The sequence below is a fragment of the Barbus barbus genome (genome assembly GCF_936440315.1).
Source record: "Barbus barbus genome assembly, chromosome: 49".
Taxonomy (NCBI): domain Eukaryota; kingdom Metazoa; phylum Chordata; class Actinopteri; order Cypriniformes; family Cyprinidae; genus Barbus; species Barbus barbus.
In genome coordinates, this window is record NC_136727.1 from 246,101 (window position 1) to 259,685 (window position 13,585).

Sequence of the window (13,585 nt, forward strand, 5' to 3'; positions counted from 1 at the left end):
ATCGCGCGCTGTATGAGAACTGATCGCGCGCTGTGTGAGAACTGATTGCGCGCTGTATGAGAACTGATCGCGCGCTGTGTGAGAACTGAGAACTGATCGCGCGCTGTATGAGAACTGAGAGAACTGATCGCGCGCTGTATGAGAACTGATCGCGCGCTGTGTGAGAACTGAGAGAACTGATCGCGCGCTGTATGAGAACTGATCGCGCGCTGTGTGAGAACTGAGAACTGATCGCGCGCTGTATGAGAACTGAGAGAACTGATCGCGCGCTGTATGAGAACTGATCGCGCGCTGTGTGAGAACTGAGAACTGATCGCGCGCTGTATGAGAACTGAGAGAACTGATCGCGCGCTGTATGAGAACTGATCGCGCGCTGTGTGAGAACTGATCGCGCGCTGTATGAGAACTGAGAGAACTGATCGCGCGCTGTATGAGAACTGATCGCGCGCTGTGTGAGAACTGATCGCGCGCTGTGTGAGAACTGAGAGAACTGATCGCGCGCTGTATGAGAACTGATCGCGCGCTGTGTGAGAACTGATTGCGCGCTGTGTGAGAACTGATCGCGCGCTGTGTGAGAACTGAGAGAACTGATCGCGCGCTGTGTGAGAACTGAGAGAACTGATCGCGCGCTGTATGAGAACTGAGAGAACTGATCGCGCGCTGTATGAGAACTGATCGCGCGCTGTGTGAGAACTGATCGCGCGCTGTGTGAGAACTGAGAGAACTGATCGCGCGCTGTGTGAGAACTGAGAGAACTGATCGCGCGCTGTGTGAGAACTGAGAGAACTGATCGCGCGCTGTGTGAGAACTGAGAGAACTGATCGCGCGCTGTGTGAGAACTGATCGCGCGCTGTGTGAGAACTGAGAGAACTGATCGCGCGCTGTGTGAGAACTGATCGCGCGCTGTATGAGAACTGATCGCGCGCTGTGTGAGAACTGATCGCGCGCTGTGTGAGAACTGAGAGAACTGATCGCGCGCTGTATGAGAACTGAGAGAACTGATCGCGCGCTGTATGAGAACTGATCGCGCGCTGTATGAGAACTGAGAGAACTGATCGCGCGCTGTATGAGAACTGAGAACTGATCGCGCGCTGTGTGAGAACTGAGAGAACTGATCGCGCGCTGTGTGAGAACTGAGAGAACTGATCGCACGCTGTATGAGAACTGATCGCGCGCTGTGTGAGAACTGATCGCGCGCTGTGTGAGAACTGATCGCGCGCTGTGTGAGAACTGAGAGAACTGATCGCGCGCTGTGTGAGAACTGAGAGAACTGATCGCGCGCTGTGTGAGAACTGAGAGAACTGATCGCACGCTGTGTGAGAACTGATCGCGCGCTGTGTGAGAACTGATCGCGCGCTGTATGAGAACTGATCGCGCGCTGTATGAGAACTGATCGCGCGCTGTGTGAGAACTGATCGCGCGCTGTGTGAGAACTGATCGCGCGCTGTATGAGAACTGATCGCGCGCTGTATGAGAACTGATCGCGCGCTGTATGAGAACTGATCGCGCGCTGTGTGAGAACTGATCGCGCGCTGTATGAGAACTGATCGCGCGCTGTGTGAGAACTGATCGCGCGCTGTATGAGAACTGATCTGAGAAAGTGGAGCACTTCTATCAGACTGATTCCGCCTGTCGCGCCTTCACTATCTTTAAGTTAATCAACAACGAATTGTGACTCGTGGGAAAAACGGGATGTCTGGTCACCCTATCCCTATAACCATTCAGGTGCTGAGGCCATTGTTTCAGATCGCTAGTTTGCGTTTTGGTAGCGTATCCGCCCTGCGGCTGCCATACTGAGACTAGATATACAAACGCCCCTCATCTGATTGCGATCCAGAGACAGAGACGCACATTTTGAAAGACAAGACAGTTAACTTAGCCTATAGGATGCATTTTGAATGTCCGGTAGTCCTCAAATAACATTTTAGTCCCGTCTCGTCTCGTTAACGAAGACGCGCATAAATTTCGTCATAGTTTTTATCATCAGATATTAGTTTTATCTCGGCAACTTCTCGTCTTAGTCACAGAAAAAAGGTTCGTTAACGAATATTTTTCATCGTCCTCTTCGTTAACGAAATTAACACTGAATTACAGTAACTTAGTAAATTATTTATTTTAAATGTAAAATGTTTTTACATGGTGATTTAATTCATGCTGTAATATATGCGGACTTAAAAAAATATCAATGTACTGATTTACATTTGTGAATAAAATGTAAAAATTACAAAATAATTAATTATACTCATATATATGTATATATATATATATATATATATATATATTAATATATATTAGCGTATTATAAATAAATTAGTTTACATTCATTTATTAAACATCAGAATATTATAAATATTAGGGGTGGCACGCATAGGCGTAATTTACGGGTGGGACATGTCCCCACCACTTTTTACCAGGCTCGATATTGTCCCCACCACTTTTAAAAAGTATCTGAAAAATAGATTGCGTAAGGTATATATTAAAGGAAAAGCACCATCTACAAATCGTCACTCTTCATAATCTAATTCATTCATTTAACACATTTTTCCGCCGGTCAGAAGCTTTTCAACGTCCTCAAAGATGAATATTAAGTCTCGTTGTGAAACTATCGCGAGATACGCGATATGCGTCATGGGATATGTAGTTTCCTTTCCCTATAATTAATTAGTCTACAGATCCTGTACCTCTTTTAAAATTTATTTGTAGTCTACAATGTTAATACTGTATTTTAGTCTTAAGGTCTCTGCACACTGAGTCCGAAATTTTCGCATGCGTTTTTTCGCATTCGCAATCTTAAAAATTCGTCACGCACAGAGACCTTGCACACTGTAAGTAAATCGTGACGTATTGTCAAGTACGTCAAGTATTGTCACTGAGTCCAATGCGTTTTAATTAATCCGTTGCGAAAGAATTCGCAAAACTATACAAAATGTCTTCAAGCAGTGAGGATGATTTTGTTGGCCTCTCTCTTTTTAAAAAAAGAAAAAGGAAATATTGGGTCCATCCAATCCTTAGATTGCGCAGAGAGGAAGGAGAGTTCCACCTCCTTATCAAAGAGCTGCGGGATTATCCCGAGAGATTCAAAGTTTATTTCAGGATGTCAGTGCCTCAGTTTGATAATTTGCTAGCTATACTGAATCCACATATTAAAAAGAAGACCACCAATTTCCGTGAACCAATTTATCCTGAACAGAGACTGTCTGAGGTATGGATACACCCACAGACACACACACACACACACACACACACACACACACACACACACACACACACACACACACACAGACACACACACACACACACACACAGACACACACACACACACACACACACACACACACACACACCCCGAACTGCGGCATCGGAAAGGTGCGCGCCAGGCATAAAAAATAGGCTACAGCAGTTCTTTATATTCTGTATCTTTGTATTCCGCAATTTGTTTGTCATAAAGTGCTCTGTGCTGCAAGACGAAGTGTATTAATTTGTCTGACACCATTTTGGATTTTGGCTTTCGCTTGTACGGTGGCTCTGAATGGTCAAAACACCTTCTCAAAGCATCTCAAAATGCTTTATACGGATGCGAGAAACGCAAAAAAATCGAACCCGATCCGATTTTTTTTGACGGACGACAATTTCGGAGGCAGTGTGCAAACGTGATTGACAACGTGAGGTCGTATTTATTTTTCAACGTGCGAAAATTTCGGACGAAAAATTCGGACTCAGTGTGCAATGGCCTTTACTGTGCGTGGCTGCTTCACTAAAAAGCTTCTTATATCACTTCCACGCTTTCTTTTGGACATTTTGTTAATGTTTTAACATTTATGCTATAGGTAGCAACATTTACCGTTAACTAGCCTTTACATGTGGGGTGGGGGAGGAAAAAATAGAGCTTTTATAAAAACGTCATAAAAAAAAGATTCGTCAAAACAATTTCATTTATTTAATTAATAAAGGTAGTTTAACTATTTCAAACACAAATTAACTCATTCATGTTTTACACAAGGTTTTGCGTAGTTCAGGATTGGTTAAATTATTTGATTGGATGAGGAAACATTTTGTGGGCTTGTCTTGACTCTTGAGGTAATGTTGATTCTTCGTTCAGCGCGTGCATTGATCACCTACTTTTAGCAAGTTGTCCTTTTAGCAAGTTGTTCCACATTGTGAATGTTACGTTTTTCTTATTTGGATTTTTATAGACATATTTGTGAATGTGATGCATGTGTGGAAATTAAGTGCATTTCCAACTCTGAACTCAGTCCCCAAGTAAATTCGGTTATTAAATAAACAAATAGCAAAACGAGTTGTGCGGTGTCCCCACCACTTTTCAAAGCAAAGTTACGCCGCTGGTGGCACGGTTCGCGGAAAAAAAACCGAACCGCACGGTTCTCCACACACGGTTCGGCACGCGCTAGGACCGCGGTTCAACTGAATTCTGACAACGCATGTGGTTTGTTATAAATAACACGTAAAACAAATAGGGTTCGGCTAATGTATGTTTCTGTTAATGGATGCGCATTCTGGCTTCCCAGTACATTATAACAACAGCGATGAGAAAGAGAAAAAAAATAAATAAGTGGACAAATCATTCACTCTTGTTCAATGCGAGTGCCGTATGCTGGAATATGAGCATTTATTCCGTCATCACCCGGGTGCTGATAGCGCGCGCACAGGTGAGACCTGAACAGCACACGTTGATATCGGTGTTTAGACTAAAGTCATGTAAGCTTTGCCAGCTCAAATATTTAAGAGCCAGAGGACGCGAACTCGCGCGCGCAGTGAGAAGATTTGTGCGTGCTCTCATCAGAAGCGCACAAACCTGCGCCTCAGAACGCGCGCAAATATGAAGCTCTCTCTGAAGTATTGTGTTTTAATGGATAAATTCACACAAAATTCTGTCAAAATGCCCGTCTTGGTAAGTATCCTATAGCAGACATAGCCGGCTGGGCGTACAGTATCAGTGCTTTCTCTTAAAGTGACAGTTAATATTAAATAAACAGCAACAACAAAGAAATCACTCACTGCTCTTGATTGAATCGCTTTTGTAACTTTAATAAAGAGTAATCTTTAATTTATACAGTCAAATATGCAATGCTGTTTTACCTTTAATTACTTTAATCATACTTCAATTTCTGTACCTAAAAAACCCCCTGGAAATCACTGATTATTTTATTTGTATCTTTACTCTATTGTATTTTTATTTGTGCTGTTGCTTGTAGTTAAAGGTCTGCTTTTATTTGTGTACACTCACAATGAAAACAAAACAGATTTTATATATATAACATGTAATAATATTTAGCATTTTCACATCAAAATAAAAGAAACTGAGCAAAGGAGATGTCTTTTTTTCCCTGTTGTACCGAAATTGTATCGAACCGTGACCCCCGAACCGAGGTACGTACCGAACCGTGACATCTGTGTACCGTGCCACCCCTAATAAATATATAACAGTATTTTCAATTTAAATATCAACAAAATCTAAAAAAAAGTTAATCAATGTTTATACATCAATATTTTAGTTTTTTTGTCAGCATCAGCATACATTATTATTTTAAATTATAATAAATTATTCTTAAACTATGGAAAGTTTTTACATGATTTAATTTATACTGGTACTAAATAATACAATTATTTACAAAATTATATACATCTACAACAGTTCTTTCTGGTCCTGGAATCTGATTGGCTGATAAGAGTGTGATATTAGAGTGATAACAGAGCTCCTCTAACCGCTGCACTGTTTGTATCCCTCCGCTTGCCGAAGTTGTCGTATTTCTCACAGAGTGTCATGGCAAATGCCCAAATCCACTATAATTTTAAAAATAATACTGTTTTGTGTCACAGAATGTAGTTTTAAGAGCATTTTAGGAGAGAATGTACTTGTTTGGACTTCAAATATGAAGTGCTCATGAACCCGCAGAGAGAGCGCTTCACCTCGGCCAGATCTTCTGGATTTTACAGCTGGCTCTGATGTCTCTATAGTGGTTAAACATGAGATGTGTTTCGTTTTGGGTAAATATAACGGCTTTGGTCTCATTAATCTATTATGTTTCCAGAGAAAATAGTTTTGGCCAAATCTCATCATGTTTATGTAACTTCAATGCTGTATATCAGAGCGCTGTCTTTGTACTTTTGACTGAATTACTTAGCAACTTTTATGATGGCTGTTGTTGTTGTTTAAATATTATTATTCAATAAATAATATTTGACATAAATAACAGTAGTATTTAATAATGGTATTTAGTATTGGGAAACAGTGTGTTCGTGATGGTGATTTTAGTTACATTGTTTCACCATTAGATGGCACAAAAGAGACTTTTTAAGAGACAGCATATTGAAAAAACAAAACTCAAACAGAAGTTAATTTTACTTTTAACAGCAGCTTGTAAGCCGCAGCCAACAAATGCACTGAGCAGCGCTGTCATCAGAAATCACCCTTAACAGATGAAAGGATAGTACAAGCCTGTCAAACATTCAAACTAATGTTTTATTGTGAATATGAGATTGATCTGAAGAATGAATGCTGTATCAGATGCAGGTAATCATGATCGCTCAGTCAATCTCTCTCATAATATTATACTACAAATAATATAGCTCATAATATAGTAATACATTAAGCTTTTAATGCAGCAACTCAACGTTCCTTCTTTCCTAGTTCTAAAGTGATGTTTTGGAATTAGTAATGGAGGCTTGGGCTCAGGTGTTCAACTGAAATTTGAATCCGTGGCGGAAGGAAGTAGTTCTGCACAAAAGAGGGCTTGATAGACGATTGTTGTTTCTTATTTATTTACACACTTGTGCTGTCGAACTGTTGTATAAATAAAAAAAAGCAGTGAATGAAGAGGTATCATACCGATCACAAGTGCAGTATGGAGCAAGGTTATAATCGTTAACGAAAACGAACGAAAAAACGAAAACTAGGTGGGAAAAAACATTGTCGTTAACTGAAATAAAAATAAAAACGAGGCATTACAAAAAAACGATAACTAACTAAAACTGTAATGTATGTTTGGCTACAAACTAACTAAAATAAAATAAAATTATAGAGTAAATGTCCTTAGTTTTCGTCTTTGTCAAGGTCTTTAATTTTTTAACGCTATTTAGAACATGCAGCGTATTCGTTCAGCTGCACTTCCTTTCCCTGCTCTCCCTCCGCCTCTCTGTCACTCATGTGTCTCTCACATGCGCGCGCACACACACACACACAGCCCCTCCCCTCCGTGCACACTTCGTTCGACGTTGAAAGTTCGCGAAAGGTTGGTATCTCCATCTCTTGAACACCTTCAATCAAACATTAATTTAAATATTTTAAATTCTGAATATAATTTTGTCAGTGTGTTAATGTTGACCCGAGAAGCGATTATGCCTTCTTTAGAAAGTTAACTAGTCGCAAGTTTGAGGTAAAATGCACTTTTTGGTTGTGGTTGTCGATGTCAAAACACTATATAAGCTGTGATTCAAATATAAAATAATGTTATGTATTTTTTTACTTTTACACTGAATGTTTGCTGCTTCAATCCAGATGAGTAGGCTATTGACTGTAGGCTATAGGGTAAATTTAGTATAGGGTGTGAAAATTGTACAGCTGTGGTATTTGTAGGGTGTGAATTCTAGAACGTGTAGATTTTTGGTACGGCGTGTGGATTTTGTAAGAGGTATTCTTACACATGCTCACATACTCTCGCACACACACACACTCTTGCTCACTCGCACACACACACACACACACACACACACACACTCTTGCTCACTCGCGATCGCACGCGCAAACACTCACACATGCTCACACACTCTCGCACACACACACACACACTCTTGCTCACTCGCACACACACACACACACACTCTTGCTCACTCGCGATCGCACGCGCAAACACTCACACATGCTCACTCACCCATGCACACTCACTCATGCACACACCCACACAAAAAAAAAATTGAAAAGCTGTATTTTAAACAGCTGATTCATTAATGCAAGGGACTTACATTATTTTGTTTACCATGTTGGAACTTGTCGGGACACAAGTTTATTTTTATTTTTTGTTAGTTATGTTCTTTTCTCAGATTGAGCTCCCTGACAATCTTGACAGAAATGTCTTGTGTGGCTCAAAAATGGGTTGAATACATGTGGTTCATGTATGTCTTCTTTAGTCTGTTGGCTATTTTGTTTTTTTCTTGGCACACGTACGTCACTTACACATTTTGCACTTACTGCGGAGACGGTTTACATACATATTTGTGCCCATAAGTACATTTTATGTACTGGTGTTATTGTTGAATAAATATTTTCTAAAATTGTATGATGGTTTTGTTGAGTTATTATTACACAATACTTTTTCTGACCTTTTTGAATCTTGCCCCTGACAAATAACCCAAATTACAAAAAAAGACTAAAACTAACACTAAAACTAATAAAAACTAAACTAAAACTAAGCATTTTCAAAAAATAAAAACTAAACTAAACTAGCAAACTCACTTTAAAAACTAATTAAAACTAAACTGAATTTGAAAACAAAAAGTCAAAACGAAATAAAAATAAAAACTAATGAAAAAAGCAAAACTATAATAACCCTGGTATGGAGGACCTCAAGGCTCAGTACTAGGGCCGTTACTTTTCATGCTTTACATGTTACCCTTGGGAAATATCATTAGGAAACATGGTGTTAGCTTCCACTGTTATGCTGATGATACTCAGCTCTGTTTCTTCGTGGCCCAACGAAACATACCAATTTGAAAAACTAACGGAATGCAGTTGATATAAAAAAACTGGACGATGTGATGAGTCTCCTACTCTTCCTGCTACAGCCGGCCAGTGGGCGTGGCTAGGAGGCTCATCAAGAGAACAATGTCCACCTGTTCTTCCCTCTATAAAAGCTTTGGCTTTGTTGGTGTGGTGGTCCTTGGTTGCTCCCGGTTGTTGTGTGTTTGCTTTTGGTTTCGGGTTGTTTATTTGGATTTTGTTATTAGTTGTGAGACTTGTTCTGTCTGTCGTGTCAGACAGAAATTGTAGTTATTTTTTTTGTTGCTTCCTTGTTTAATATATTTTCTCTGTCTTATGTTAATAAATATTTTTGTTGCAACCTTACCAACCATACTGTCCTCCTTCCATTTGTTACGGCTTTGAGCCAGTCGTGACAACGACCAGTAATTTCTTACTGCTAAAATATGAAAAAACAGAGGTATTAATTATCGGACCTAAAACCTCCGCATGTAATAACCTAGAGCGCTATCTAACACTTGATGGCTGCTCTGTCAATTCTTCGTCATCAGTTAGGAACCTAGGTGTGCTATTTGACAGCAATCTTTCATTTGAAAGCCATGTTTCTAGCATCTATAAAACCGCATTTTTCCATCTCAAAAATATATCTAAATTACGACCTATGCTCTCAATGTCAAATGCAGAAACATTAATTCATGCGTTCATGACCTCAAGGTTAGATTATTGTAATGCTTTATTGGGTGGTTGTTCTGCACGTTTAATAAACTCCAGCAGGTTCAAAATGCAGCAGCTAGAGTTCTTACTAGAACCAGGAAGTATGACCACATTAGCCCGCCCACTGCGCTCTCAAAACTCTGGCCATTTGATAATGAATGCATGTATGTGTACAAATATATATATATATATATATATATATATATATATATATATATATATATATATATATATATATATAAAAGGGATGCACATATATATATTTTAAAATAATTTATATATATATAAAAGGGATGCAAAGGGATTTTTGCTGATATCAGATATGCCGATATTTTTCAACTCATTTTAGCCGAAACCGATATATTTCCTTTTGTTTGGAAACAACACCAAATCTCTCCTGTGCAGAAATTATAAGCTAAATATTTTTCATTTTGGTTAATTTTTAACAAGAACTTATTTGTTAGAATTAAATCAACAATAATAACGTTTTTTTGACATTACATTGAATCTTTGACGATAACTATAAATAAACTATATCAATTGCTGCACCCCCCCCCCCCCCCTTTTTTTTTCATGTAAGCTATAGCTTCTGACCTTTAAATCAAAACATACTCATTATTTTACAACATTAATTACTGCTTTATTTGATCGGAAACACAGTCTAAATGTTATTTGTGTGGCTATTTTACTTTTAATTTAATTAAAAGTAGGCCAACAGCGCTCCCTACAGATTAAAACTCCTTACCGAGCGGGTGTTAGGACCCGGGGGAGGCTGCTGCACGTGCTGTTACGGTTTAGTCTAAGCGCGTTCGACTTGAAGCAGCGCTGTGCAGAATCAGTGTATGACATCAAAGTACCGCGTGAGAGATTCAAATGCAAAGGATCCGTCTGCTCTCGTATAGCTCTCGTGGTACTTTGATGTCATACACTGATCATTCTGCACAGCGCTGCTTCAAGTCGAACGTGCCTAATCACACAGAACGCTTCTTTCTGTAAATGCTTTCACAGATTAAATGTAGCGATCCAAAAGAGTGAATCTAATCATCATTAGACAAAACTTTGCTTCAAAAATGAGCCTCACTGCTGACGTGATCTAATCGCTAGCACACCCAGAGCACATGTGAGTTAATGTATTCCTCTTATCGGCAAGACATATCGGCATCATTTTTCATATCAGGTCGATATTTACATTTAAAGCCATTATCGGCCGATTCCGATATCAGTCCGATAATATTGTGCATCCCTAATATATATACATATACACATACGTATTTAGCACAGTGGCTAGATTAACAAATAAACGCATGCCACCCGATCTAAATATTCCCCCACAGTTTAATAGTAATGACTTTATGAATTTCTTTATTGATAAAATAGATAACATCAGAAATACAATAACAAATGTAGATTCTACTGCGTCTAGTATTTCAGCTTCATTCATCGCACCCAAAGAAAAACTGCAGTGCTTTACAACTATAGGACAGGAAGAGCTAAATAAACTTATCAGTGCATCTAAACCAACAACGTGTTTATTAGATCCTGTACCCACTAAACTACTGAAAGAGTTGTTACCCGTAGCAGAAGAACCGCTTCTCAATATTATTAACTCATCGTTATCTTTAGGTCACGTTAGGGGTGTGCGATATGACGATTTTTGATCGTGGACGATAAAAATGTCTCCACGATCTGCTTTTGAAGAAATATCGTAGTATCGCGCTACCGCGCACATTGTCAAATACAGTTCTGGCGCCTCCGTCTCTATATACTGTACAACACGACATACAGCAGTAGAGTTACTCAGACAGGACACTGCACTTATTCGCGATCGCAAAAGTACATTATTTGCATACAAGCCTTGCTGGTTAAATGTTTCATTCGCACGCTGGTCTGACGTGCGCTTGTTCTGAGCGCATACACCTGAAGCTCGCGCACTAAAACGCCTGTCTAACAGCGCCTGATTACTCAACTAACTTATCTTTTGCGCTAATACTGTCTAAACACACAAGGTTTACACACAGACTGAGTTGGTTATCTCTAAAATGAAAGTAAATAGTTAAGAGAGAAACAGATGCGTGCCTGTATATTAGATGCGTGCAGCTCTTAAAGGGACAGGACACTAAACGTGCTGTCGACTGTCATTAAAGGGATAGTTCACCCTAAAATTGAATTTCTGTCATTATTTACTCAGTGGAAAACCAAACAGTTGCTGGTCTACATTGGCTTTGATAGTATGAAAGAAAAATCCTATGGAAGTCACTGAGGACCAGCAGCTGTTTGGTTTTCCGCCTTCTTCAAAATAGCATTTATAAATGTTCAGCACAAGAAAGAAACTCATTCAGGTTTAAAACAACTTTTGAGTAAATGATGGTATAAAAATACAACATTATGACAGAATTGACAGACAGATGACAGAATATTAATTTGTGGGGGAACTATTCATTTAACGTTAACAAAACAACAAAACACAAAGAGAAAAATCACTCCCTATTCTTGACTGAAAAATTTTAATACAGTTGCTTTAGGAATCAGTCTATCTAGTGTTTTATTTTTATATTTGTTCATTCAATTTCATTGAATGCTCTGCTAAATACACCTATTGTACCTGAAAATAAAGCACTGTTTGTTTTATTTGTATATTATGTGTATTTGTAATGTGTATCTTTGTTCTTATTTTTTAATAAGAAAAATAAAATAATGAAAAAGATTTTTTATCTTCACCCACTTTGGCCTAAATATCTGCCATGCATCTTTGTCTTTCTAGTTTGGCTGTAATGCTCAGACAACTTGTAAAACCAAAATAGTAAAACTAACAAAGAATCGGGATAAAAATCGTGAATCGTGATATTTCTATAAAAAATCGTGATATGATATTTTTCCCATATCGCCCACCCCTAGGTCACGTCCCAAAACCATTCAAGCTGGCGGTTATTAAGCCTCTTATTAAGAAACCACAACTAGATTCTAATGAACTGGCAAATTACAGACCCATTTCAAATCTTACGTTTATGTCTAAAATTTTTGAAAAAGTTGTGTCTGCTCAATTGTGCTCCTTCTTGCAAAAAAATGATCTCTATGAAGAATTTGAGTCAGGTTTCAGGCCTCACCATAGCACAGAAACTGCACTTGTTAAAATTACAAATGACTTGCTTCTTGCTTCAGATCAAGGCTGCATCTCATTGCTAGTATTACTTGATCTTAGTGCTGCGTTCGACACTATAGACCATGATATACTCCTAGATCGATTACAAAACTATACGGGTATTCAAGGGCAGGCTTTAAGATGGTTTAGATCCTACCTGCCCCATCGCTACCACTTTGTTCATTTAAATGGGGAGTCATCACAATTATCACCAGTAAAGTATGGAGTACCACAAGGATCTGTCCTAGGTCCTCTGCTATTTTCAATATACATGTTGCCTCTTGGTAATATTATTAGAAAATACGGGATTAGTTTTCATTGTTATGCTGATGATACTCAACTATATATCTCAACAAGACCAGATGAAACTTCTCAACTATCTAAGCTAATAGATTGTGTAAAAAATATAAAAGATTGGATGACCAATAATTTCCTCCTATTAAATTCAGATAAGACAGAGATATTACTTATGGGACCAAAAAACAGTACACAGAATCTCTTGGATTATAATTTGCAACTAGACGGATGCACTGTTACGTCCTCTAAAGTCAAAAATCTGGGTGTTATATTAGACAGCAACTTGTCCTTTGAAAATCATATTTCCCATGTTACAAAAACAGCATTCTTCCATCTCAGGAACATTGGCAAGCTTCGAAGCATGCTACCTGTTTCTGATCCAGAAAAGCTAGTTCATGCATTCATGACCTCTAGACTGGACTATTGTAATGCACTGCTAGCTGCTTGTCCTGCATCTTCAATAAACAAGCTACAGATAGTCCAAAATGCAGCGGCTAGAGTTCTTACCAGATCAAGAAAATATGATCATATTACCCCAATTTTACAGTCTCTGCACTGGCTACCTATTCAGTTCCGTATCATTTACAAAATATTATTACTTGCCTATAAGGCCCTAAATGGTTTAGCTCCTGCGTACCTAACTCGTCTTCTACCACGCTACAACCCAACCCGCTCCCTAAGGTCACAAAACTCTGGACTTTTGGTAGTACCTAGGATAGCAA

General features: G+C 38.9%; 1 protein-coding gene across 1 annotated transcript in view; it reads right to left on the reverse strand.

The window, feature by feature from the left end:
- Positions 1 to 13,585, reverse strand: part of LOC306867279 (ATPase family AAA domain-containing protein 3-A-like) — a 31,439-nt gene that overhangs the window by 8,587 nt on the left and 9,267 nt on the right. The gene's annotated exons all lie outside the window — the stretch shown is intronic.